The sequence below is a fragment of the Canis lupus genome, chromosome X (genome assembly GCF_003254725.2).
Source record: "Canis lupus dingo isolate Sandy chromosome X, ASM325472v2, whole genome shotgun sequence".
Classification (NCBI taxonomy): domain Eukaryota; kingdom Metazoa; phylum Chordata; class Mammalia; order Carnivora; family Canidae; genus Canis; species Canis lupus.
In genome coordinates this window covers 4,945,750-4,971,193 of record NC_064281.1, presented here as the reverse complement: position 1 = coordinate 4,971,193, position 25,444 = coordinate 4,945,750, and the positions used below count along the sequence as shown (strand labels likewise).

The 25,444-nt window shown below is 40.6% G+C and overlaps 1 long non-coding RNA gene across 2 annotated transcripts in view; it reads right to left on the bottom strand.

Moving 5' to 3' along the window:
* Positions 1-25,444, bottom strand: part of LOC112652550 (uncharacterized) — a 141,990-nt gene that overhangs the window by 19,961 nt on the left and 96,585 nt on the right. The window contains exons 4-5 of one of the 2 annotated variants that reach the window (XR_007409443.1): positions 19,821-19,971; positions 16,899-19,518 (exon numbers count right to left, since the gene is read on the bottom strand). This is a non-coding gene — a long non-coding RNA (uncharacterized LOC112652550). Of the gene's footprint in view, positions 1-16,898; positions 19,519-19,820; positions 19,972-25,444 lie in introns of those variants that run through there. The other variant, XR_007409441.1, reaches the window with a different exon arrangement.

Genomic DNA, 25,444 nt, shown 5'->3' with positions numbered 1-25,444 from the left:
TTGAGTTACACAGACCTTAGGGAGAGAGATGGAGAAGAGGCAGGTTTCAAATTAAGAACAGTTGCGCAGAGGGAGCAGTGGTGGGACATGCACGTCCTTTCAATTCACGGGACAGCGACCTTTGATGGGGCCAAGCACCAGCTGCGGGAGAGCAGCTTGTCTGATTTGACAATTCCACAAATGGGGAAGGTACTGAAAATGATCTAGCATTGAAACCTTGTTTAAACATAATGTGTAAGAATTTTATTTGCTCATAACCAAGTATGCGTTTAGATGAAGCTAATGATACATCCAAACCACAGGGCAGGAGTTAGGGAGTGTTTATACTTAAATCTGAGGCAATGCATTGGCAAGAGGCACTAAGTATGACTTCTCTGTATAAATCACCCACGGTGGGCCAGCAAATGTAAATATGTCATCAGCGTGACAGTAAGTAAGGCTGACTTGGTCAAAATGGTGGCTTGGTTAATCTCCTACAGCCTTTCATAATTCCGTTTTAAATTATTTTTGTTTGCTTCACCTACACTTACAACTTTCCTCATGAAATACTATTTGGGCTGATGTAGTAATTTGGTCACTACTTATCCAATATTTTATCCTTTTTTCTGCCATCATAATTATTTCCCTCTAATGCATGTTATTGCTTTGAATTTTTTAAAAAGATTTTATTTATTTATTCATGAGAGACACAGAAAGAGAGAGACAGAGGCAGAGACAGAGGCAGAGGGAGAAGCAGGCTCCATGTGGGGAGCCTGATGTGGGACTCGATCTCGGGTCTCCAGGATCACGCCCTGGGCTGAAGGCAGGCGCTAAACCGCTGAGCCACCCGGGCTGCCCTGCTTTGAATTTTTTATTTGCAATATTTATTTATACTTATTCCTTCCATGCTATGCTATGAAAAAATTAATATATTTTGCCCATTTCAAATTTAACTATAAATAAATGATAGGTTCATTGTTAAAACCAAAGCTGTTTCACCAGTCATAAAAAATATAACATAGTTTGGTAGTCTGTTCTATTCTCCATCTTTACATCATTTTAAATTAATACATATAAGAGATAATGTGTAAATGTTCAGCACTATGGCTAGTAAACACATAGCCAATAAAGGGCTTTACTCTGTCACCATTGTCTTTTTGTTCCACGTCTTGGAGCCAGCTTTATATTTTGGACAGTCCAAAGACTGTTCTAGTGCTGGCCAGGCTGTAGTATGCTTATCTGAGCTGGAGAGGGCAGTTACCTGTTCTGGTCTTAGTGGCTTCACGTGCAAATAGAGGAGCACCTTAATTCTCTCTCTATTCTGTGAATTGCTACCCATTCAATCATTTGGTTATTTTGGGTTCACGTTGTTTCTTCTCCCTTATGCTCTTTTTCATACAATGTAACTTTTTATTCTCTCCTGAAAGATTCTCTTTTTTAAACCAAGTGTCTAATGACTACTAACTATGGAATGAATAAAGCCATTCATTGATTTAATTTAGCACTGTGCACTGAGCACAGGATCAGTCTGGGCTGTGGATTTCATGCTGACTGAGAAGGAAAGCCATGCTGGGCTTGATCATGGACACTCACGTGGCAGTACCAGGACATACGCTAGACCAGGTAAGTATCATGACTTACACCTGAATGCAATCACTGTGGCTGCACAGAAAGGCAAGGGTAGAAACAGGTAGACCAGATGGCCAGCCCACCCTCATAGCCCTCAAGATGAGTCTGATGCCTACTTGGGAACCTCCTTTAGGATGGTGGAGGTGGAAGTGGTGAGAAGTGATCATACTCTATAGATGTCACTGGAAGACAGAGTCTACACAATACTCCACTGATTGAGATACAGAATGTATCAACATGATCCATGTACAACAACTGGGAAAAAGTCTGCCATCTGCAGCCACAGCGACGAGTCTGTGGTAAGATCGCAATTTTTTTGTGGGGTGAGGCATGGCGAGATAGAAACCAAAAGTTCTCACTGTTGGACAGTTTCTCTGTGTAGAGAAAAAGAAATATAAACATAAATCCAAATACTTCTCTCATAGGAGCACAAGGATTAGGGGTTTTGAGACTTCCTTGGTCATCTGATTTCATTTATACCTGATGTGACTGGGAGAAGAGGCAGTGCGCCAACTCCCTTCCTGCCAGGTGGTGTAAGCCTGGGACATGGAAACAACAACTTCTCATAGTGCATTCAACAAACACAGACAAGGCGCTCGTTATATGACAGCGCTGTTCCCTAACCCTGGGTTAGTGCAAACAACAGACGGACCACATCCCTGTCTTCACAGTGTTGATGTCCAGTGGCTTTGAGCTCATGACTACCAACAAGAATTTCCCCTGTGCCTGCCGGCCTGATTCTGATTGCCAAAGCCACAGGGAGTAAGCTGTCATCCAGCATCCCCTCCCCTCCCTGTGTGCTAAGGGGCTATAAGGACAGTGGCCACCAGGCATCAGCAGGGGACCCCCACTGGGTTAGCCCTTTACCTGCCCCTCACTGAGTCTCACACTGGAACACTCTGTTAACCTGCCTCCACTTCCCTCCCTCCTGAAACCTTCCACGGTGTTTCCTAGCCCTAAGTTATACCCTCTGTGAGCTCCTCTAGTCCTCAGATCTTCCCTGAACACCCCTTCTTCTCTCCCTGTCACAAACTTAGCCCTTCTCTGATGACATGGCTTTGTGTACAACTGTCCCTTCTGTCCCACAGCTTCCAGACACAGCAAGGCCTGGAGACACCTAATTTTTCATCAGTCCCATTTCCTTCAGGTGATTCCTCTGCATTCCCTGCCATGGACTGATTCTTCCTTACTGAGGCCCCACCTTGGTTGGAGGCCTTTCCTACAGTACAATGTAACATGGTGGTATGTTTACGCTTAGTCCCTCTCTTTGTCTCTTTTCTCTCTTTATGAGCTGCATGTATTGTCTGACTGTAGAACATGATGCATTTTCTTTTGCCTTAGAATGTATCACAATCTTAGCAGGTTTGTCTGCTTGAGATCTCCCAAGGCCAAAATTAAGATATGGGCAGGACTAGGCTCCTACCGGAGATCCAGGAAAGAACCTTCAAGTTCATGTAAGTTCTTGGCATGTGGACATGAGGTGGAGGCTCTCTCTCTGGCTGCTGGCTGGGGTCCTTCTCAGCTACAAGGTCCTTCATGTGTCTTTGTGTCAGAGTGCCTCTACTGCAGCCAAGACCTCTTTACATCTCTTGGCTTTTGCAGAAGTCCTAGGATCCACCTACATGTCAACCTGCCATACCTCCCAACAAACACTTCCAAGCTCATGTGTTTTCTCAGGAGTGACATAAAGGGCCAAACATAGAGATGGAAAAAGCGGTATATCCTGGAAGAGACTGTGAATTGATGAAACACTTCCATACTTCCCTCTGAACACGATGTGAGTGACTGCTAGAAGCTGACAATGCTTTCAGACAATGCCATGAAGTCAAGCCATGAACACCAAGGGTAGCTGCGTATGATGCACAACTGCACGGGCAAGAGGAGGGAAAAACTGTGTGTCTTCAAAGAGTTCATATTTCTAAACAAATAGTGAGAAAGTGCAAGTGTCAAACACTTGAGACGTAGGCTTTCAACTGATCTCCACTCATTATTGTAGGGAGCAAGGCCCCATGTCTAAAGGGATGATTACATGCTGCGGAGCTGGATGAGTCACAGCATTTGTTATGGTAATTCATGGGATGCGGAGATCCACGGTGAGTGCTCATAGGCTCAAAATAATAGTCTTGTTTTCCATAGAGAATTCACATGTACTTGAATGCTTAAAAGCGATGGAAGAAATTAAAGACGAGATGACTGTTTCATCTGTTCTTTTAAACTAACAATTATAAAATCATAAAAAGAAAAAGAAAAGAGGCAGTGTAGTATACAGAATGTTTACCAGATCCTGTAAGGAATGATTTCCAGTCCTTGTTTGTTCATTAACTGGCAACATGACCTTGGGCAAGCATTACACTCTGCCTAACACATCACCTCCATGTATTTAAGATAATAATACGTGACTTAATGTCTTAGGTCACTTTCACCTCAAAGGCATGGTCAAATGGTGCATCTTTGGCACCATGCAGTACTGCAGACATGTCCAGGTCTCAGCCCTGTCAAGCACCTTCTAAGAGCTCCAGGGACACTTCTGTATCACCCAATCTCATTCAATGTCTGTAAATGATCTCCCTCATTCGATTGCCTTCTGGCATAGCCAATTCCCTTTCCTGATGGAAGAAGTGGCTATGTCTGACCACAATCGGTTCCTTGGGTTTTACTCTAATAGACTCACATACAGACAGCTAACTGAACTATTTTACTGCCATAAATTTGTCCCAGGACTGCATTTCACAGGATGGCAGTCTAAACTGATTAAGGCACTCCACATGATCCCACTGTTTTTCCATGTTAAATTTTCACACACCAATCTACCATGCCCGGAACTGAGGGGCAAATCTTGGAGGAAGAAGACTCTAATTTTATGATTTTCTATTAAAGGGGTGAAACTAATAATTTTCCAGATTTTACTGATTCTTTCTGGGGAATTCAAAAATAATTCAATCATCTGTTTTATCAAGTAGAACATTCATCCAAATCCTCCATCCTATTAGCCATTGTCTCACCAGTCCTTGCACAAAAAGAAAAAAACAAGGCACAGGACCACAGAAAAAAATGCACAAGTTCTTCAAATGAGCATGGCACAGAAGAACACACATGTAGTCTTACTGTGCTGTCGCTTTTCACCACACGTTCCATATAAGTAGAACTCTGTTTTCATTATTTTTTTGGATGGGTGCTGTTAGAGGGATAGTGGTGGAAAATATTTGGCCCTGATTAAAAAATTCACATGATGAAATTCTGTATTAAAGTGTGCTTATCTTTTTTCAGTACTGGTATTTAAGAGATTGATAATTTCTCTTTTTTATTTCTGTTCCTGGAATGCACATCCCTAGGCCTTCCGTGTAGTTTGTATATATCCAAAATTATATATTTATAATATGTATGTATGTGAGCTATAAATGTCTAAGATACATACATGAAGTATGCACATCTGATTATATATACAGTTATATATATGCAGTATATAAATCTGAATACATAAATATGTAGCCATCTGAACTAAATCATAAATTAATGTGATAAATGCTTAAGCCACCATGATGGGTAGCAGAACAAAATGAAAATACTTTACAGTTATGAGACCCTGGTAAGGGTCAGTGAGCCTTTCATCTAGAGTTATTCACTGAGCACCTATTTTTTAATTTTTATTTTCCAAGGTTATATTTATATATTTGAGACATGAGCAGGGTGTGGGGGACGACAGAGGGAGAGGGAGAAGCAGACTCCCTGCTGAGAAGGAAGCCTGACTCAAGGCTTGATCCCAGGACCCCAAGATCATGACTCAAGCTGAAGGCAGATGCCTAACCGACTGAGCCACCCAGGCGCCCCTCACTGAGTATCTATTAAACATCTGTTTCTTAAAGTAAGGCGGCAAGAGATTAAGAAATAGAAAAATAGGGATCCCTGGGTGGCGCAGCGGTTTGGCGCCTGCCTTTGGCCCAGGGCGCGATCCTGGAGACCTGGGATCGAATCCCACATCGGGCTCCCGGTGCATGGAGCCTGCTTCTCCCTCTGCCTGTGTCTCTGCCTCTCTCTCTCTCTCTCTCTCTCTCTGTGACTATCATAAATAAATAAAAAAAAAATTAAAAAAAAAAAGAAATAGAAAAATAAAAAATAAAAGTTCCTTGTGCTTTAGTTCAAATTGTGGTTCCATAAAATCATCATCCTCCTAAAAGAGTTGTAACAAAAAATTACAAAAGAGGACTGGGTGGGCTTCTGCACCATTGTGTTAAGGCTGGTCCACTTGCTAAATGAGGAAAGCAAAGAGCTCTCTGATTAAGGGACTTTAGCCTTGCGTCTCTGAGGCTTTATCCATTCCTCTCTATTCAAAACCATCTTCACTGAAAATCTTCATCATTTGCACAACATGTTCCCAGGGCCCTCAGGAAAATCCTCCTTTCTATCAGTTTCCTTCTTCTCACCTCTCCAGCACTGTGGTTTGACAGACCTCACTGATTCATCTTCTCTTTTCCAATGTTTCTTGTTCTTTGAAGCAGATCTACGGGCAGTGCCTACCAATCCCACTTCTATAATATTTTTATACTTCATGGTTTCACTATCAGACACACTATCCTACTTTTTGCCTTTAGGTGTAGCAATGACTAGTAAAAACATCCCCAGGCTTTGTCTCAACCCTAGAACCCTGCACATAAATGTAACTACTGTATCTTTGAAGTACTCTATCAGTGACACCTGGGTGGCTCAGTGGTTGAGCGTCTGCCTTTGACTCAGGTTGTGATCCAGGGGTCCTGGGATTGAGTTCCGAGTCAGACTTCCTGTGGGGAGCCTGCTTCTCTCTCTGCCTATGTCTCTGCCTCTCTATGTCTCTCATTAATAAATAAATACAATCTTTAAAAAAGAATAAAAAGGACTCTATCAGGAAACCCTACTTCCTTCTGCCTTCTTTTAATGTTACTCTTCTTTCTTGTCACTGTTTTTAAATATCTTTATTAAAGTGTAACTGATACATAAAGAACTGCATGAGTTTAATGTATACAATTTGATGAGTTTGCATACAAGCAGAACAACTGATGCATATACTCATGAAATCATCACCTGTCCCTAAAGCTCTCTGCTGTCAAGGAGATGACAATGTCTTTTGAAAATTTAGTCCTGCTCACTTGAGCACAGACATGTTTGAAATGGAAGAATTCCGTAGACACGTAGTATCTCTAGGCTGAAATAAACAGTCCTGGCCCCAGAGAAGACTCATTCAGGACCCCAGGACATACTGACAGCTTATTTCTGACTCTGTAAGCAGGATGCACAAATGTAGGGAAGAGAAAAATGGTCCTCAAAGCTGGAATCAGAGGACCCCAAATTATTGGCAGTATTTTTGGACTCCTTTACTGACTTGTCTGAGTCCTTGAAATAGCTAATTTTGACCAGTGGCTTCTCTGCAAATCCTGTCTCCTCACGGTGACTAGCCGATGCATTTCCATCTGGGACAATGACCCATAATCAGTTTAGCTTCCAACCTAGTTTTAGACAGCGACAACTAGGGATACCAGATGACTCAAGTCTGGACATTAAACAGAATGAGTTTATATTCAGGCATTACTCTTGGACAAAGAGCAAATCTTGAACTTGTCCTGGACAAACAGAGTTTCCTGGCTGCCTTATCTCTATTCTGATCTGCCCAAGACCTTTGTTTGTCACAAACAGAAAATGACAAAATAGGGTTTTATCTAATGTAATTGTGGTGTGTGGAAAATACTCTCTTGATGAAGAGGCTATGGCAATAAGCTAAGACTGCAGTCATGAAAGCATCTCCTAGGGGAACAAGCTTTCAATAAGTAAGCAATGTGCTCTGTCCCTCTGATCAATGCGATGCACTTCCTTTGTCCAATTAATCTTTTCACTCCGGGCACACTCTCTCTGGGCCGTATCTGTTGTCTGTTGATCAGCCAATCCATGTCTCTCACAAAACAGCTCAAAGGCCCTAGCCTACTCTCCAAAGTCACACAGTCACCTGACTCTTAATAAAGGATTCTGATATTCTAGAGATAAACACTGAAATGCAACTATGGAGTTGGCTTCAAAATAACCCAAAATGGAGGGACAGGAGGTGCTGATGGTGCAAAACTGGCCATGAGTACCTATGTATCAAAGCTGAGTGATGGGAAATTACTATACCACTACATTACTTAACTTTTGTGTTTAAAATTTTTATAGTAAAATTTTTAAAATATGCTTTTGACTAGCCCTTTGTATCTCCTATACCCAAATTCAGCCATGTCTTCATGTCTTAAGTTACCTATTTGAACTTGGCTTGATTGATGGTTTTCCACTTCTCTTCTCAAGCTCTTTATAAAACATTAATGTGTTGTTCAATCATTTCACATTTGCACACTGATGGTCTACCATGGGTTAGCTACTGTCCTAAGTACTGGTCTAGAATAAGTAACATAACACGAACCCTGCCCTCACACAGCTAATAGTTGAGCAGGTATTCAGAAATGTGCAGATGCACATACCAGCAAGCATGTGTGATGAAGCGTCAAGAACACTTGGCTCACAGCCAGTGCTGGGGGTGAGTGGTCTGCCATAACTGGGGGTTACAGTCAACTGTTGTAACTGTAATTTGAATAAGTAGATATGTGGTTAAATCGTTCAGGCAGATAGAGATTCAGAAGCAAGAATCCAAGAAATGTAAGAGCCTTGTATAATAAATGTCAACTACCATTGAAAAAAGTATGTAATTTCTATACAGCAGTAATGAACTGCAGAAGAGTGAAAGACCTGTACTCGAAAACTATAAAACACCGATGAAGGAAATTGAGGAAGATACAAAGGAATGGAAAGACATTCCATGCTCATGGATTGGAAGAACAAATATTGTTAATATGTCCATACTATCCAAAGAAATTTAATGTAATCCCTATTAAAATACCATCAGCATTTTTCATAGAGCTGGGACAAGCAATCCTAAAACTCATATGGAACCATTAAATACCTCAAATAGACAAAGTAATCTTGAAAAAGAAAAGCAAAGCTGGAGGCATCACAATTCCAGACTTCAAGTCATTTTACAGAGCTATAGTGACCATGATGGTTTGGTACTGGCACAAAATAGACACACAGGTTAAAAAAAAAAAAAAAAAAGAATAGGGCAGCCTGGGTGGCTCAGCGGTTTAGCACCACCATCGGCCCAGGGCATGATCCTGGAGACCCGGGATTGAGTCCTATGTCAGGTTCCCTGCATGGAGCCTGCTTCTCCCTCTGCTTGTGTCTTTGCCTCTCTCTCTCTCTCTCTGTCTCTCTCATGAATAAATAAATATATAAATCTTTTTTTAAAAATGGTTAAAAAAAATAGAAACCTCAAAAATAAACCCACAACTATGTGATCATTTAATCTTCAACAAAGTAGGAAAGCATATCTATCCCCTAGGAAGAAGACAGTCTCTTCAACAAATTGTGTTGGGAAAACTGAACAGCTATAGGCAAAAGAATGGAACTGGACCACTTTCTTACACCATACACAAAAATAAATTCAAAATGGATTAAAGGCCTAAATGAGAAACCACTAAAATCCTAGAGAACACAAGTACAAGTCTTTGATGTTGGCCACAGTAACTTTTTTTCATATTTGAGTCTTGAGGCAAAGGAAACAAAATAAAAAATAAACTACTAAGGCTTCATCAAAATAAAAAGCTTCTGCACAGTGAAGAAAATGATCAACAAAACTAAAAGGTAATCTATGGAATGGAAGAAGATATATGCAAATTACATATCTGATAAAGGGTTAGTATCCAAAATATATAAAGATCTTATAAAACTTAACATCCAAAAACCAAACTGGATAACTGAAAAATGGGTAGAAGATAAGAAATGTCTATTCGTGTCCAATAGACACATGAAAAGATGCTTAACATCACTAATCATCATGAAATGCAAATCAAAACCGCAAGAAAATACCACCTCACACCTGTCAGAATAACTAAAATAAAAAACACAAGAAACAACAAATGTTAGCAAGGATGTAAAGAAAAAAAAGAACATTCTTGTACTGTTGGTGGGAATGCAAACTGGTACAACCACTGTGGAAAATGGTATGGAGGTTCTCCAAAAAGTTAAAAATAGAACTATCTACCCCATGATTCAGCAATCATGCTACTGGGTATTTACCCAAAGAATACAAAAATGCTGATTCAATGTTTATAGCAGCATTATCTACAAAAGCCAATTTACAGAAACAATCTAAGTGTCTATCAACTGATGAATAGGTAAAGAAGGTATGGAATATATACACAATGGAATGTTACTCAGCCATGAAAATAAGACTGAAACCTTGTCGTTTGCGAAGACATGGGTGGAACTAGAGAGTATGATGCTAAGCAAAATAAGTCAGTCAGAAAAAGACAAATACCATATGATTTCACTCATATGTGGAATTAAAGAAACAAATGAGCAAAAGGAAGAAAAGAGGGATAAGAAGAGAGACAAACCGAGAAACAGACTCTTAACTACACAGAGCACACTGATGGGGGGGTGGTGTTAAACAGATGATGGCGATGAAGGAGTGCACTTGTTGTGATGAGCACCGGTGATACATGGAAGTGCTGAATCACTATATTTTATACCTGAAACTAAATAGTACACTGTATGTTAACTAACTGCAATTAAAATGAAAACTTAAAAAAAAAAAAGAAAATACCAGAACTATAAGTGAGCATGAAAATGTAGTTTATTTTGCACCCTATATATGGACAGTGATCATTCTACCTGATTAAAAGATGATTATAAAAACCAAAGATTCATCCAGGAAACAACACAGTCATCATATGACAATTTGCAATATTTCAAAACAGAGTGAATTAAAAAGGTGCTTCGTCTGGTTTTAATTTTCATTATAGTAACTTTGTTAAAGTTATGGTTATGTCCCTCCTTTCTTACTATTCAAAGCTGACTGCTGTGAATAGCTGGGAGGAAGAGATGTTTTGTGCTGGGATAACACTACCTACTTCTCCGTGAAAATCTTGAGGGAGGGACCTCTGGGTGGCTCAGCAGTTGAGCATCTGCCTTCGGCCCAGGGCGTGATCCTGGAGACCCGGGATTGAGTCCCACATTGGGCTCCCTGCATGGAGCCTGCTCCTCCTTCTGCCTGTGTCTCTGACTCTCTCTCTGTGTCTCTCATGAATAAATAAATAAAATCTTTAAAAAAAAATCTTGAGGGAATATGATGGACAGTTTTATTCCCAGATGCTCCATTATTTTCTGACTGCACCAAAATCATGGTGCGCCACAATCTACAAAGTACATCAAACAGATGCTGACACCTGCTGCAGCTCTTTGCAAGCTGCTGGACTCGAGAAGGAATTTCAGTATCTCATGCTGGCAATCAATATGCTGTGAGATTTCTGATGGTTCAATTCTCTCACAGAAAAAAAAAATCACATATAGGATTTAATTGGCTGTGATCTGATTATATTTACATGACCTAGGAATGAAAAGATATGTCTTTTCTCTAGATTAGTAAAAAAAATAAATAAAAAAATTAAAAAAGTCTAATTTTCCAAGAAACATTTCCTCTTGAAATACATGGGTGCTTTTCTCTAAATAATAACATCATCTTCTAGGACTCTACTTTTAATTTATTGAAGGCCTACTTTATTATTTCTAATAAAAGAAAATAAAGTATAAAACATACATAAACAAATGTCCATGTATATGTCACCTAGAATTAATAACAGGGGTGCTTTATTATTTCTAATAAAACAGGGTATAAAACATATTTAAACAAATGTCCCTGTATATGTCACCCAGAATTAACAATAGGAGTCACTTGTTTCAGCTCATTTGAAAAGAGCATGAAACATTTCACATAAAGATGAAGTCACCCATGACAACATCCTGTCCTGTCACTTGTACTCTTTCTCCTTGTAACTACCACCAAGAATCTGATGCATAGGGGCATCTGGGTGGCTCAGTGGGTTAAGCATCTGACCTTGACTCAGGTCATGATCCTGGGTCCTTGGATTGAACCCTGCGTTGGGCTCCCTGCTCAGCAGGGGCCTGCTTCTCACTCTTTCCATCCCCCAGTTGTGCTCCTTCTCTCTCAACTAAATAGATAAAAATAAAATAAAAAAGAAAGAAGAAAGAAGAAAGAAAGAAAAGATGAAAGAAAGAAAGAAAGAAAGAAAGAAAGAAAGAAAGAAAGAAAGAAAAGAAAAGAATAGAATGTAATGCGTAGCCAGACTCTTCTAAAGAAAGTTCTCAGACATAAGTGTCTCATAAAGAGTACAGTGATCCATGCATCTTCAGTGACCATGAATGGTACATAGTTAATCTTCTCCCTACAACTTGGTTTTTATTTTGCTCTTAATTGATAGCTTTTCACATGTATAGTGAATTACTTTTATTTTATTTTATTTTATTTTATTTATTTTATTTTATTTTATTTTATTTTATTTTATTTTATTTTATTTTCATGAGAGATACAGAAAGAAAGAGACAGAGAGAGGCAGAGACACAGGAGGAGGGAGAAGCAGGCTCCATGCACCCAGAGCCCGACGTGGGATTCGATCCCGGGCCTCCAGGATTGCGCCCTGGGCCAAAGGCAGGTGCCAAACCGCTGAGCCACCCAGGGATCCCCGTGAATTACTTTTAAATGTTACATTTATTGTATCACATATTATGGATCTGTTCCCCACTTACTATCATCTACTGATAGATGTATGAGTTTTTCCTACCAAAAAATGAGAAACTAAGCAATGAACTTCCTTGTACAAATCTTTTTGAGCTCACTTAAATATTCTAATTTTTGCCAAAAAATAGTGACGCATTTGTATTTGATTTTTTACATGTGTGTATCCAATTGCTTTTTGCCATTTACCTTTGACATTTTATCTATTTACTCTTATCTTTGGCATTTTTTTTTAAAGGCTTTATTTATTTATTCATGAGAGACAGAGAAAGAGAGCCAGAGACACAAGCAGAGGGAGAAACTGGATCCCTGAATGGAGCCTGATACGGGACTCAATCTTGGACCCCAGCATCACGCACCGAGCCAAAGGTAGATGCTCAACCGCTGAGCCACCCAGGTGTTCCATCCTTTGGCATTTTAAAAATCAGTTTAGTTATTTTGTTGCCATATTATCTGGTCTACCCAAAATCAGGACTGTGGTATGTTCTCATGCATTTTTAGGTAGGCTCTTACCAGACATAACCACCTTATGAATACACCTATTCATTTTCCATGTTGTTCTGTCATTACCTTTTTATCTATCTTTCAAACAAAAAGTAAAACAGATTAACAATATTTACTATTACTCGATCACTGTTAAGAACTCATATATCAAAAGTGGCCTAGAACAAAATGTTCCTACTGGTGAGAAGGAAGATGTTTAAAGGGTCCCAGTGTCATAAATTCATCGCTCTGCTGTTTACTCCAATACTTTCTGCAAAAGTTCTGGTACTGGCACAAAATAGACACATGTGTGTCTAATATGTGTTGAGTTGTACGCATACTTTATTTTATTTTGTATGTATATTTTATATACAACTCCCATCCTGTCATCTTCACAGGTAACTGCTACGTCTTCTAATGGTAACAGTGATGATCATCTACATGAAAATTTTCCAATGTTCCCCATAACAATCAGAGATAGCATAATTTCTTGAAAACTAAACACCATGGAAGCATTTACATACATCACCCTACTTTAGTATCACCCCATTATGATCAGAGGAATTATTTCCTTCACATCACAGAAGAGGGAAATGAGACTCTATGAGATTATACATGTTACCCCTAGTCACTCATCCAGCCAGTGACTTGATGACAATGAGCCAAGGAACACAGACAGCCCTAGACCTGAGCTATCCATGTCTATGTCTTGGACACAGCAAGGACACAGGGAGACTTATAAGCCAATGCAAAACGTGCTTAACGAGGATCACAAAATTCTAATTAGGAAGGCGCGTTTTCTTGTCTCATGTGGGTAAGAAATTTAAAACAAGGGATTGAGGGACACCCAGGTAGCTCAGCTGGTTGAGTATTCGACTCTTGGTTTCGGCTCAGGTCATGGGATTGAGCCCTGAGTCAGGCTCTGCACTCAGCAGGGAGTCTGTCTCTCTCCCTCTCCCTGTACCCCCCAATCACACACACTCTTTCTCTCTGAAATAAATAAATCTTTTAAAAAACACAAATGAAAAAAATACAAATGATTAAGAATGATTAAAAACACAAGTTTCAACATTATATATACAAATGAGAAGATCATTTATGAATTCTTATTCTAGGAGAATTTGCAAATCTTCAAAGGCCAAATATATTTAGTTAGCATCTTGACTCTGGTGTTTAATGCAAAAAAAATTATTTCCACAAGCGCTTAGGTCATTTTGTAAATTGAGTGTGTGGTTAATGGAGAGTGAATTCCCTAAATGAGGGTTTTCCTGACTTGCATGATGATAAGAAACAATTGGAGAACTTGTTAAAAGTACTGAGTCTTAGTGTCAAACCTGGGCACAGTGTAGCCAAGTACCTAAGGCGTGAACTCCTACCCAGCCATGCTCTGAGTATCAGTCACCAGACAGTGTTAATTCAGGACAAGCAGGAAAAGAAACAACACACACAACATTGTCAGATTCATCTGTGGTCCCTAAATTAGTTTTCACCAAAAATACAAAAAGAAGATGGATTTGTCAACTCAAATACAAATTTGTTGCATTTGTAATCTGGCAAATTTCCAAAGACCAGATATATTAATTTTGTAACTAGAATTTAGCGCTTAATAGGAAAAGAAAATCTCTCCAGACATATAGGCTGTTCTGATAAATTTCATCTATCCGTCCATATCCTGGATTGAAGTATGCAAACAAAAAAGTAATTATGTGATACCTTTCTAAGCTTGAGAATGATAAAAAAAAATTGTGACTGCCCAGCATTAACATTTATGAAAACTTGCTTTTGTACAGACAAGCAAAGTCATCTTTATTCTGCAAACCCAGTGCCATTTGACTACAGAAAAACTGTCAGGGTAGAAGGTGTTCAACGTGCCCCAGGCTGACCATATCAACGTTTTAAAGTAGTCTGGATACTAGTCTATATTCTAAATCAGGTCTCTAAAAGGAGCACAAATTTTTCTGTCTCCACATCTGATCCTTCACACCAACTAGATATAGTTTACAAACAGATTTCTCAGTTTGCAGGTTCCAAGCCACTTTTATGAAATACCCTCCCTCCAATAAACTGCTTGTTCACTGTTTTGTGCTTTCCAAATATTGGGAAACTTATGAACAATCTCACCAGGAACCATTTATTCAGGACACAGTAGCTCATCTAGTTTAGATGAATTGATTATGTTACTGATACATGCATTTAGCAAACAAAATATGCTGTACTCACACATGCCAGGTGATTATAAAGGCGTATGTGTGTATGGGGAAGGCAGTGCTTGAGAGGGCGGACTTTCGGCTTTTTTTACATTAGCACAACGTCCTTACACATCTGTCTTCTCACACTGCAGGAGAAGCAAATAATTTCATCCAGGATAGTGACCATCATGCTACACAGCATGCCTACCTCCTTTGTGCAGCTTGGTCCTAAGTGACTGACGAGCTGCTCTCTGGGTCGACATAAAGGTCAAGAACAACAGTAACAATAAACATGTACCCTCCAGAAAAATTCCAAACAAATACACAAACCACTAAAAAATACTGCCTTAAGACTTCATATATTAAAAACAAACAAGCTGACCTCAGGCAGGAATGGCCAGAGAAGCACCAAAAAGAAATTCTGTTGAAAGAAACCTTTAGTTCTGAAATGTTCCAAGGCATCAGCAGCAAACATAAATTCTCCTGGGGGGAGGTGCCCTCCAGGCAAGCCTCATAAAAATTCTACAGTTAGATCCAAATGAAAAAAGAATTATAATAAAAAAATCATAAAATATACAAATTCTACCCACCATGTGGGATACACACTAGAATCAAACAAGAGGATTTAAACCCAAAAGATATCAGACTTTGAGACTGTCAAAGCAGAATATGAAATAAGTATATATTAAATATATTTTTAAAAACAGAAGGAATCAACAAATGTGTAAGGAATGAGATAAAAATGGCCAGGCAGATTTTTGAGAAAATATCTGGTAGAACTTTAAAAATGGAAGGAAAGTAAAACAGATAGTTGAAATTTCAAAAATCAATGGTAGGATTACAGGCAGATTGAGAGAGCTGAAGAGAATACTAGGAATCATAACACGGATGTACAAAAAGCAGCCACCATGGACTGCAGACAGGTAAAGAAGTATGGAAATTAAATAGACTTTTTAGAGTTCGCTGACTGAATGATAATGTCCCACATAAATTCAATGGAACACAAGGAGATTTTTTTTTCTTGGGGTTTGATGAAAAGCACAAATTTTCAGAATTAGAAAGATCAGTCAAGGGGACGCCTGGGTGGCTCAGCGATTGAGTGCTTCCCTTTGGCCCAGGGCGTGATCCTGGAGTCCCAGGATCGAGTTCCACATCGGGCTCCCTGCATGGAGCCTATTTCTCCCTCTGCCTGTGTCTCTGCCTCTGTCTCTCTCTGTGTGTGTGTGTCTCTGATGAATAAATAAATAAAATCTTTAAAAAAGAAAGAAAGAAAGATCAGTCAATCCCAAGCAGGACAATTAAAAAGAAAGCTGAATCCCATACCAGTCAAATTGATACTATCAACGACAAGGACACAGAAAAGTTGAACCTAAAATGCATATACTAGGAAAAACGATTGTTTAAAGTTCTTGTGTCAAGAACTCAAACCAAGCATTTAAGGAAATAAAGTCTAAGAAATAGGTCAACAAAGTACAAGGATGGTAATAATAAAGCATAAACTAATAAAACAGAAGACAAAGAAATAAAAGAGCTAAATGCTGGATCTTTTCCAAAAAAGGTAAGGACGGGGCACCTGGGTGGCTCAGTAGGTTGAGCACCTGCCTTCAGCTCAGGTCATGATCTCAGGGCCATAGGATCAAGCCCTGCATCAGGCTCCCTGCTCAGTGGGGAGTCTACTTCTTTCTCTCCCTCTGCCTTCTCCCCTCTTGCTCTTAAATAACTAAAATCGTTAAAAAGAAAGAAGAAAGAAAGAAAGAAAGAAAGAAAGAAAGAAAGAAAGAAAGAAAGAAAGAAAGAAGAAAGAAGAAAGAAAGAAAGAAAGAAAGAAGAAGAAAGAAAGAAAGAAAGAAAGAAAGAAGAAAGAAAGAAAGAAAGAAAGAAAGATGAGAATGACAGCCTTCTAGAAATTTGACCTAGCAAGAAGTAAAAATAATAAAGCACACATAACTGACCCTAGAAATGAACCAGGCAGGTTAACTATATTATACTCAAAATTTCTAGATTTAGATTATACACATTCCTTTATAAACATTAAGACAAACTCAAAAGGAGACTGAAATCCTGAATCATCTGACATACATTCAATAAAAATGGTATAATTATGCTTCAGCACAATGTGTGTGTATGTGTTTCACAATAAAAACCTGAGAATCAGTCGTGGCTGGTGATGCAAGCACAGCACTCTTTCATGCACCCAATGGAGTATCCGTTATCCATATGTAACTATTTAAACTTAAATTAATTAAAACTAAATAAAATTTAAAACTCAGCTCTTTGGTTTTGGCAGCCATGGTTATGGCACCAAGTACCATACCGCCACATGTGCCTAGTAAAAGATATTTTGGTACAGAGAGGCCAGGTGAGGTTCTGAGGCCAAGGACGAAGTCATGTTAACAGTCAGTGAAATGGTAACCCTTACAATGAGGGTCTTTGAGGTGGTGGGCAAATTTTTCTGCAAAGAACCAGATAATAAATATTTTCAGCTATATTGTGGGCCAAAGGATGTGATAAGAACTCAAATCTGCCGCTGTATTGCAATGCAGCCACAGACTGCTCATCCCCCAGTGGCCATGGCTGCTGGCCAACAAGACTTTATTTACAAAACAGGTGGTGGTGGCCCAGCTTTGGTGCAGAGGCGCTAGTCGGCCAACCCCAGTCACAGGGGAGGGGTGCCGAAAACAACAAACAACAAAAACCTATGGTTTCCCATTTCCTCAGAATGCTGTTTGCAAATAGGAGAAAAGTACCGCCATTGGTTACTATTTATAGTCCTGTGGTACTTTCTGGAACACAACACTCTCGACCAAGAAAATGCCAGACCAGACCAATTTGGTGTTTGTTTGGTTTGGTTTTGCACTGCCATGAAAGTAGTCGTGTCCACTGAGCACCAAGCAAGGCCAGCTCTGATCGGTACCATCTCTTTCCCCCGTAGTATGCCTTGCACACTCTACTGAAGAGCGCAGGATGATTCCATGGATCAAACTGGCTCAAATTACAAGCTACCTGGGGACTGTCCTGTCCCTTTAATACCCACCCCGAGAGGCTGAGGGGCTCTGATTAGTGCTGGGGCTCTGACATGCCTGGCTGGAAATGCCGCAGCAGCTTGTTAAACAGAAGCAGGTGACCTCCACCTTCCTATGCCTTGTGACAAGCCTCCTCAGGTCTCTGACCCCTCTTTCTACATTTGCTCTTTGCTCCAACGAGGAATAAAAGGCATACTCCCTCTTGCCTGTCACAAAGACACTGTGTGGAAGGCCTTCACTCAGAGCTGGGGCATAAAGACTGAAAAAGCTCCCCAACCTCCTCGAACCAGCCTTGAAGAGATGAATCTAGCAGAAACCTTGGGCCCCTCTAGACACACAAATACACAAGGTTATGTTGCTCTCTTGAACACCTTTACAAACAGCAGGGTATCAGGTACAGGAGCAAAAACACAGCTCACTGCTCAACAAATGTGAAATACAGCATGAACACAAAACAAACAAAGCTCCCCTTTAGTGAGAAAAAGCCTTCTGAAACCACAGTGATTTCATTCATGTCTAGGAGTGGGCTTAGGGCCTGCGTTTCCCTATGAAAACAGTGTGATACCATCTCTCACATAACTCTTGGGCTTGCCTCCACTCCATTTGGCTTCCCAACTGCCCAGGTGAACAAAGGAACACATTTACGTGAAGAAAACCCAGAAGCAACAATGACAATGTCTGGGCTGATGCTGCATTCATAATTTGGGAAACGTGGATTATACTTCTTTGATAACTGGGGGTAATACTTAGTAACCTCTGCTGGGAGCTGGGAGCAGAGCTGGTACTCATTACACAACACTGAGCCCATGAGTAACTCTGCAGCTGACATGAATATATGGCTGGACCTCAGTGGCCAAAGGTGTGTGTGTCTTAACACACGACATCTTCAGAAAGGTCAGAAGTGCCATACACACACAGGAATAAAGTAAATGAGCATTCGCTGAATTTTGCTGTCTCCAAGTCTCTGCATATAATCTCTTTTTCAGTTGTTCAGATGAAGTGATTAAAGCTCACAGAGGTTAAAATTGGATCACATAACTAGAAAGGAGGTGACTCATGTCCCTAAGGCTAGACTCTCCTTGACTTATATACCTGTTTTCTTCTATTTCCTATAAAAGTGGGCTTACAATGATCACATCCTTATAGTATCTGCTGAGTTGAGAAATTTTAGGGCTGTAGATTACTTCTATACTAAAAATGCAGCCATGATACATATGTATGTGTGTATCATACATGTGTGTGTATGTGTGTACATGTACATACACATAATTTTTTTGCAAAGACTTCATTCCATATTCCCACATCGGGCTCCCTGCATGGAGCCTGCTTCTCCCTCAGCCTGTGTCTCTGCCTCTCTCTCTCCATGTCTCTCTTGAATAAATAAATAAAATCTTAAAAAAAAAAAAGGGGCAGCCCTGGTGGCTCAGCGGTTTAGCGCCGCCTTCAGCCCAGGGCCTGATCCTGGGATCCAGGATCGAGTCCCACGTTGGGCTCCCTGCATGGAGCCTGCTTCAGACTGCCTGCGTCTCTGCCTGCGTCTCTGTGTCTCCCATGAATAAATAAATAAAATCTAAAAAATAAAAAATTTAAAAATTTAAAAAAAGAAAGAAATAGAAAGAATCTTTGCATGGAGTACCACAGAAAGAACCTTCCTCCAAAATTGTAATAGGTTGTAGGATCACACTTTAGATTTATTTAGAATAACCAACTTTAGTTGGCAGTATGTGGATATTACTAAGGCCTTTAACATCAAGCATACTAAAGAATGAAGGCAGAGGTCTCATCAGAAAATATATACGTCTGCAAGCTTTGGAACATAAGTTTTTTACCATGAGAAGGAAAAAAACAATAGATTCGTTTCTGAAACAATACCTTCAAGCGTCAGGTGATTAGTGTCCTTTCTAACTTCTCCAGTAACGCTGCATGGGTAACTCGATGGGAAACATGCGTTTTATGTGACCCAGACATCTGACCATGAAGGATCACCTCTGCATCTTCATGAAGAATATCCATTTCCATGGCACTGTGAGGAAAAGAACAGCAATAATCATAGGGCAACAATGTCTTAGAGAGTTGCCCTGTGGCCAAGCAGTTGTTTTCTCTGCTAGTTGGAACTGACATGAGACACAGAGCTCAATGCAAATGGTCATCGTACACCTATCTCCCCAAGTGCCAGGCTCATAGAAAGGACAAAGTTGCAGCTAAAGTTGATCGATTAGCACAATGCACATAGACTGTACCAACTCTGTAGAGAGTGTATTGTATTTATTCTTATTCTGACTGTACCTCTTGACCACCTCATGCATATACAGAAGTACTGCTAACTCCCTGAAAAATCTGGGCAAGTAGCCAAAGAACATTCCTATCTTGGCACAGAAAGGCGATTGCCTGAGAAAACATCAGAAAAAGCCACCTCCACCACCGACTGTGGGGCGGGCTCTGAAGTGTAAGGGCAAGTTGCAGAAGCAGAGCCAGACAAGGCTGGGCGAGAACAGATGAATGTTTGGACAACGCCACGAGGCCCCTCCCAATCTGGGAATCACCTAATTTAAATTCATCAGGAATAAAGTGGGGCAAGTTCCTCGTTGTCCAGAAATGCCAACCACACGCTTCATATTCCTTTCATTCACATTTGCACATGAGGGCTTTATTTAAGCCTGTCCTAAAAATATAAATTCAAGATAATCACACCATGTTTTTGCTGTGCACAAGCTGTGTGCAGACATGCATGCATATGCTCATTAGAAAACTATGTCCATCTTACTGTGCTCACCTAATACCTATTTCATAGTCCTAAGTAGAACTTCTGAGATCACAAAGGAGAAATCCCACACCAGGAGGATCCAGCGGACAGCTGCTGCTGGGATGCACATGGCCACGGGCAACGACATAAAGGTGCCTGCCAGGCTTCATTTCTCTTTGAAGGAGCAAAAGTGAAGTCAACCTCTCATGACCCAGAAAGAGGATATTTTTCTCTCCATGCCTGTCAATGAATTCACCATGTCGTTCTACTTTTTTTCTGGATTTACAGAAACATGCCTTGCTGGTGGACAAGTTCCTTTTATAAGTTTATACGATCAAATAATACACTCTTTTGGGACAGAAGTGGTCATTGATAAATACGAATTGTGGATGAATTAAACATTTAGATATATATCTAACTTGAATCCTTATGTTTGTTTCCAAATCAAAAGTGTTTAATAGCCCAATGGAGCCAATGATAAGAGCTTGTGAAGCCTGCTGGAAGAGGGGCAATGATTTAGATTCTGGAAGGTTCTGTGCCCAGTCAGTTGTACATTGGTGGTAAGAGGTAACTGAAATAGTTTCTAAGCTTCTACATGTATTACCTCACTCAACAGAGATCCATGCTACATTTGGATCATTCTTATCAATACCATTCATTCTCGTCTGTCCTGGAAGTTAGTGAAGACAGCATTCATCAAATGCATGGCATCATATAATTTTAGCACCAGAAGTGATTTGGTGGATCCTTGTCCCAAGCTTATTTTTTAATTAATTAATTAATTAATTAATTATGAGAGAGAGCGTGTGCGTGCATGAATTGGTGGGGGGAGGGAAAGAGGCAGAGGGAGAAACAGATTCCACACTGAGCTGCAACCCAACACAGTGCTCGATTGCAGGATCCCAGGATCATGACCTGAGTCGAAGGCAGGCACTTAACCCATTGAGACACCCAGGCATCCCTCAAGCTTATTTTTTTTTATGGATGAGAAGGCTATAAAGCCCAGATAAAGGAAATCCTAAGTTTATATTTTTTAATGGTAAAGCGAAAAGTAAGGCACGTGTCTTTGTGTGCCTGATACTTTTTCTGCTAAATATTGGAGCCTCTTTAGCTCATATTTGTTTACATTTTGGTTAAGCTCATGTCTTGAAGAAAAGTTTTTAGTCTAGACTTGTGTTCGTCTTATATTCCCACCTAGGCTTGAAGCAAGTTGGCAGTGAAGTTTATGTGTTACAGATCTGTAAAATACATAGGCCATTTGCAAAGTCAGCATGAAGGTTGCCTTGGTAGCAAAAATAAGCCCAAGATGAGAAGTGACCTCAATTTACTAAGACAAGTAAGTGATTCAGTCATTCTTTTCCACTTAACCAGTGTTGCTGAAGCATGAGACACATGCTCAAGAGCTAAGAGTATTTGAAAGCACAAGCTTAGCTGATCTTTGGGTCCATCTTCCCTCTTCACAAAGTTTCTAAAAATGATGAAGTACTTGCTTTGTTCTGTGTGGAGGAGCACTTCACAGAAACACAACCCACTGGACAGGATTATGCTCCAGAACAGGCTCAAATCCCACTCATTCCTGCACTAACTCCACAGAAGTAGGTATCTATGAAGAAAACATGGAGTAACTCTCTCTACATGTCTACTCAGGTTGTGTGTACAGACCTTTTTGTCTGTCTTCCCAGAAGCTCAGGTCACCCCCACATTAAGGGAAAAGCCACAGACAAAGGATTGACCTGTCAGTGTTCTTCAAGCTGGGGTGCAAGTTTTCTGTGTTTTTGTTCTGTGCCTATTGCCTCTTTGCATATCTTCCCTCTCCAAATGCCTGGGACAGGAGTTCTCTCTCTCATCTACTAACACCGATTTTCTACAGGTACAAGGTGCCTCTGCTGAAATCGCGTGGCCTGTCACTGCCCATTATACTGACTGTCTTGGTCCACACTGGGCTCTCCGGGCATCCACTCCCACACCCCAGCTCTCTCTCCTGGCACAGGTCATCTTACCCCCACATTGTCTTTTACTGTAAGCAACCTATTCCGTCATGTTGAAAGCATCCCCGGCTCTGTTCTGGTATTCTCTCTGGTTCTCTGTATTCATCCCTTTCCAGAGTCAACCCCTCTCTCCTTCCCTTCCAACCTCCACGACATTAAATCTCACCTATGTACCTGCAGAACCATCCCTCACCAGGCACCCACTCTTACACTCTGGGTGCCTCCAGCCTGTTTGATTATTTCTTTATCAACTGGAGCAGCACTGATGATCTTTATTCAGACTGAAAAATTAATGTCGTTTTTTTTCTTTTTTCCAGCTTTCTGGTTATACCACAATTCTCCTAAGCTGCAAGAAAATCGAATATGTGGCTCTGTTTGACAGTTCTCTTTCTTCTTGTTAGTACAAGTTTGATTCATATCTATTGATCCAAGGCAATATGCAGGATTCTTTGGAAGATCCTTTCAATTTAATTCTTCCTATATTTATCTAAACAGACAACCTTTTCTCCTTGGCCCACATGCTGTTGCTCCACAGCACCCACCCACAAAAGCTTTAAATAGTACAGGCTTGCTTTCTTCCTACATCAGACCTATACCCCTGCCAGCCTTTCAAGTCTTTTTTTTTTTTTTACTATTTATTTATTTATTCATGAGAAACACAGAGAGGAGAGAGAGAGAGAGAAGCAGAGACACAGGCAGAGGGAGATGCAGGCTCCATGCAGGGAGCCCGACGTGGGACTCGATCCCGGGACCCCAGGATCACACCCTGGGCTGAAGGTGGGACTAAACCCCTGAGCCACCCAGGCTGCCCCCTTTCAAGTCTTTTAATAATTTTCCCGAATCTCCTTGATGTACCTTCCAGTCCAGTTAGAGCTCTCTTGCTATTACAACACATATCCTTCATTTTTATTACAGGGAAGTTGCTTCATTTGGCATAAATGTTACCCTTTGCTATAAAGTTGATCTTTGCTATAGAGTGACATTCTAACATGTTTATCCCCATAATACCTGCCCATAAAAGCCACTCTTCCCCCAGAATTTATGTAAATATTTCATAGCCCCATGTGAAGTTCTATGATCATAGGGCAGTCCCGCTTGGGTTATAAAGGCTCCCCTGCATCCTTAGGGCACTCTGCACCCTGGTATTTCTCTACCCAATACCCACTCTCTCCCTCTTCCTTATCAGAACCATAATGCTGAGGATGACAGCATGTCTGCTGAAAATGCTCCCCATTCCAGATTCCCTCACAACCAGAGATAGCCAGGGAGAAAGAAGGCAGACTTCCAGGTGTGTGCTTTTGCTCGAGTCTCTTGTTTTTTCCTACTGACACCTTAGCCCTAGGCTTGGAGCTCCAGAAGCCATCGTGCAAGAATTTCTAAGTCAGAGCAGGAAAATCTCCAGGATCTAAGTCCCCAAGTCATTCATCTGCACAGCAGTCCCGGGCCACCTACAACCCAAGTTCTTGTTATGTGAGAAAAATAAATAAATAAAGCCCTACTCCTTCACATGGCTACAGCTTTGCCTTGCTGTATAGTTGGTAGACTATATATTTTGGCATTGGAAAACAGTTGTGCATTGTTACAGATTTATAAAATTATACTTTTTATATATTGTATTCCCCGCCATAAGAACTTATCAAAATCAAAAGTAAAAAGTAGTTAAATAAATATAATCTTCCTAGACTCAACTAAGTATTTTCTTTAGACTCAATTTCAATTTCATCCATCAACTCCAGAGCTTATTTTTCAAGTTGTGTGAGTTCTCCAACATCTAGGAGTTCAGAAACTGATGAATGATTTCCATGAACATTGAGAGCTATCAAATTAAGCATGTCTCTTATAGACTGACTATAGAAATGACAAACTTTGGCCACATTAAAGGGGCTAACTGCCAAATTCACCATTATATGTCATTATCAAACACCAAGGGTTAAATACTCCAGATATTTTTGTCAGTGTAGTTAATCTTATTCATTTCAGCCCACCTTGCATTATGTTCTCCTGTGGCCATGGTTTCGTGCCCTCTCCTGCTCCATCTTAGGGATATCCAGGGAACCATGCTCCCTGGATATCAAATCGGAGCAGGTACCATATTATGTGCAGGTCCAACAGAGCTGCTTGTGGATAAGTTTGCTGTTCCTTCGCTGGGCATTGACATAACCACTTTCCTCTCCTCAATGCAGCTTCCTAAGGAGAATGAGGTAGCGACAGATTTTTAGAAAGGTCTTACTGACGAGGTAAGAGAGAAAAGAAAGAGGCCTGGGGCTCTGTGCTCTTACGTTCAATGGCTTCCTCTCACCAGTCAAGAACTGCTGAGTGTAATAGTGGGAGTGTTGAAACGGATGAAAGACATCCCTATGGGGATTCGAGCCCTGAAATGTAATCCTTTTGTCATCTTTCCAAGGAGAGCTCTTTGACGGTGAGTATCATCAGTCATCTTTGAATGGAACCTTTAATCTGTGGAGCTCAGCCTGTGGAATCTGCCCTGTTTACTGATCCTCTGTGATAAGGGCCATCAAGAAAGGAGCACTGTTCACACAGAACCTTATGCTGAAGCCTGGCTCCACCACACACCTGTCACCAGGAGTCACTGCCAGGGTGCTACCTGCTGAGCAGTGGTGACAGGCTCAACGGGGGCAGCAGCCCATATCAAGCCTCAGTCAATGGCTTCTCAATCATCCAGCCAACTTCTTGGGCTTGACAGGAGAAAGCAAATAGATGAATGAGGTCACCCATTTAAAGCATCGCATTCACAGACTAGACTC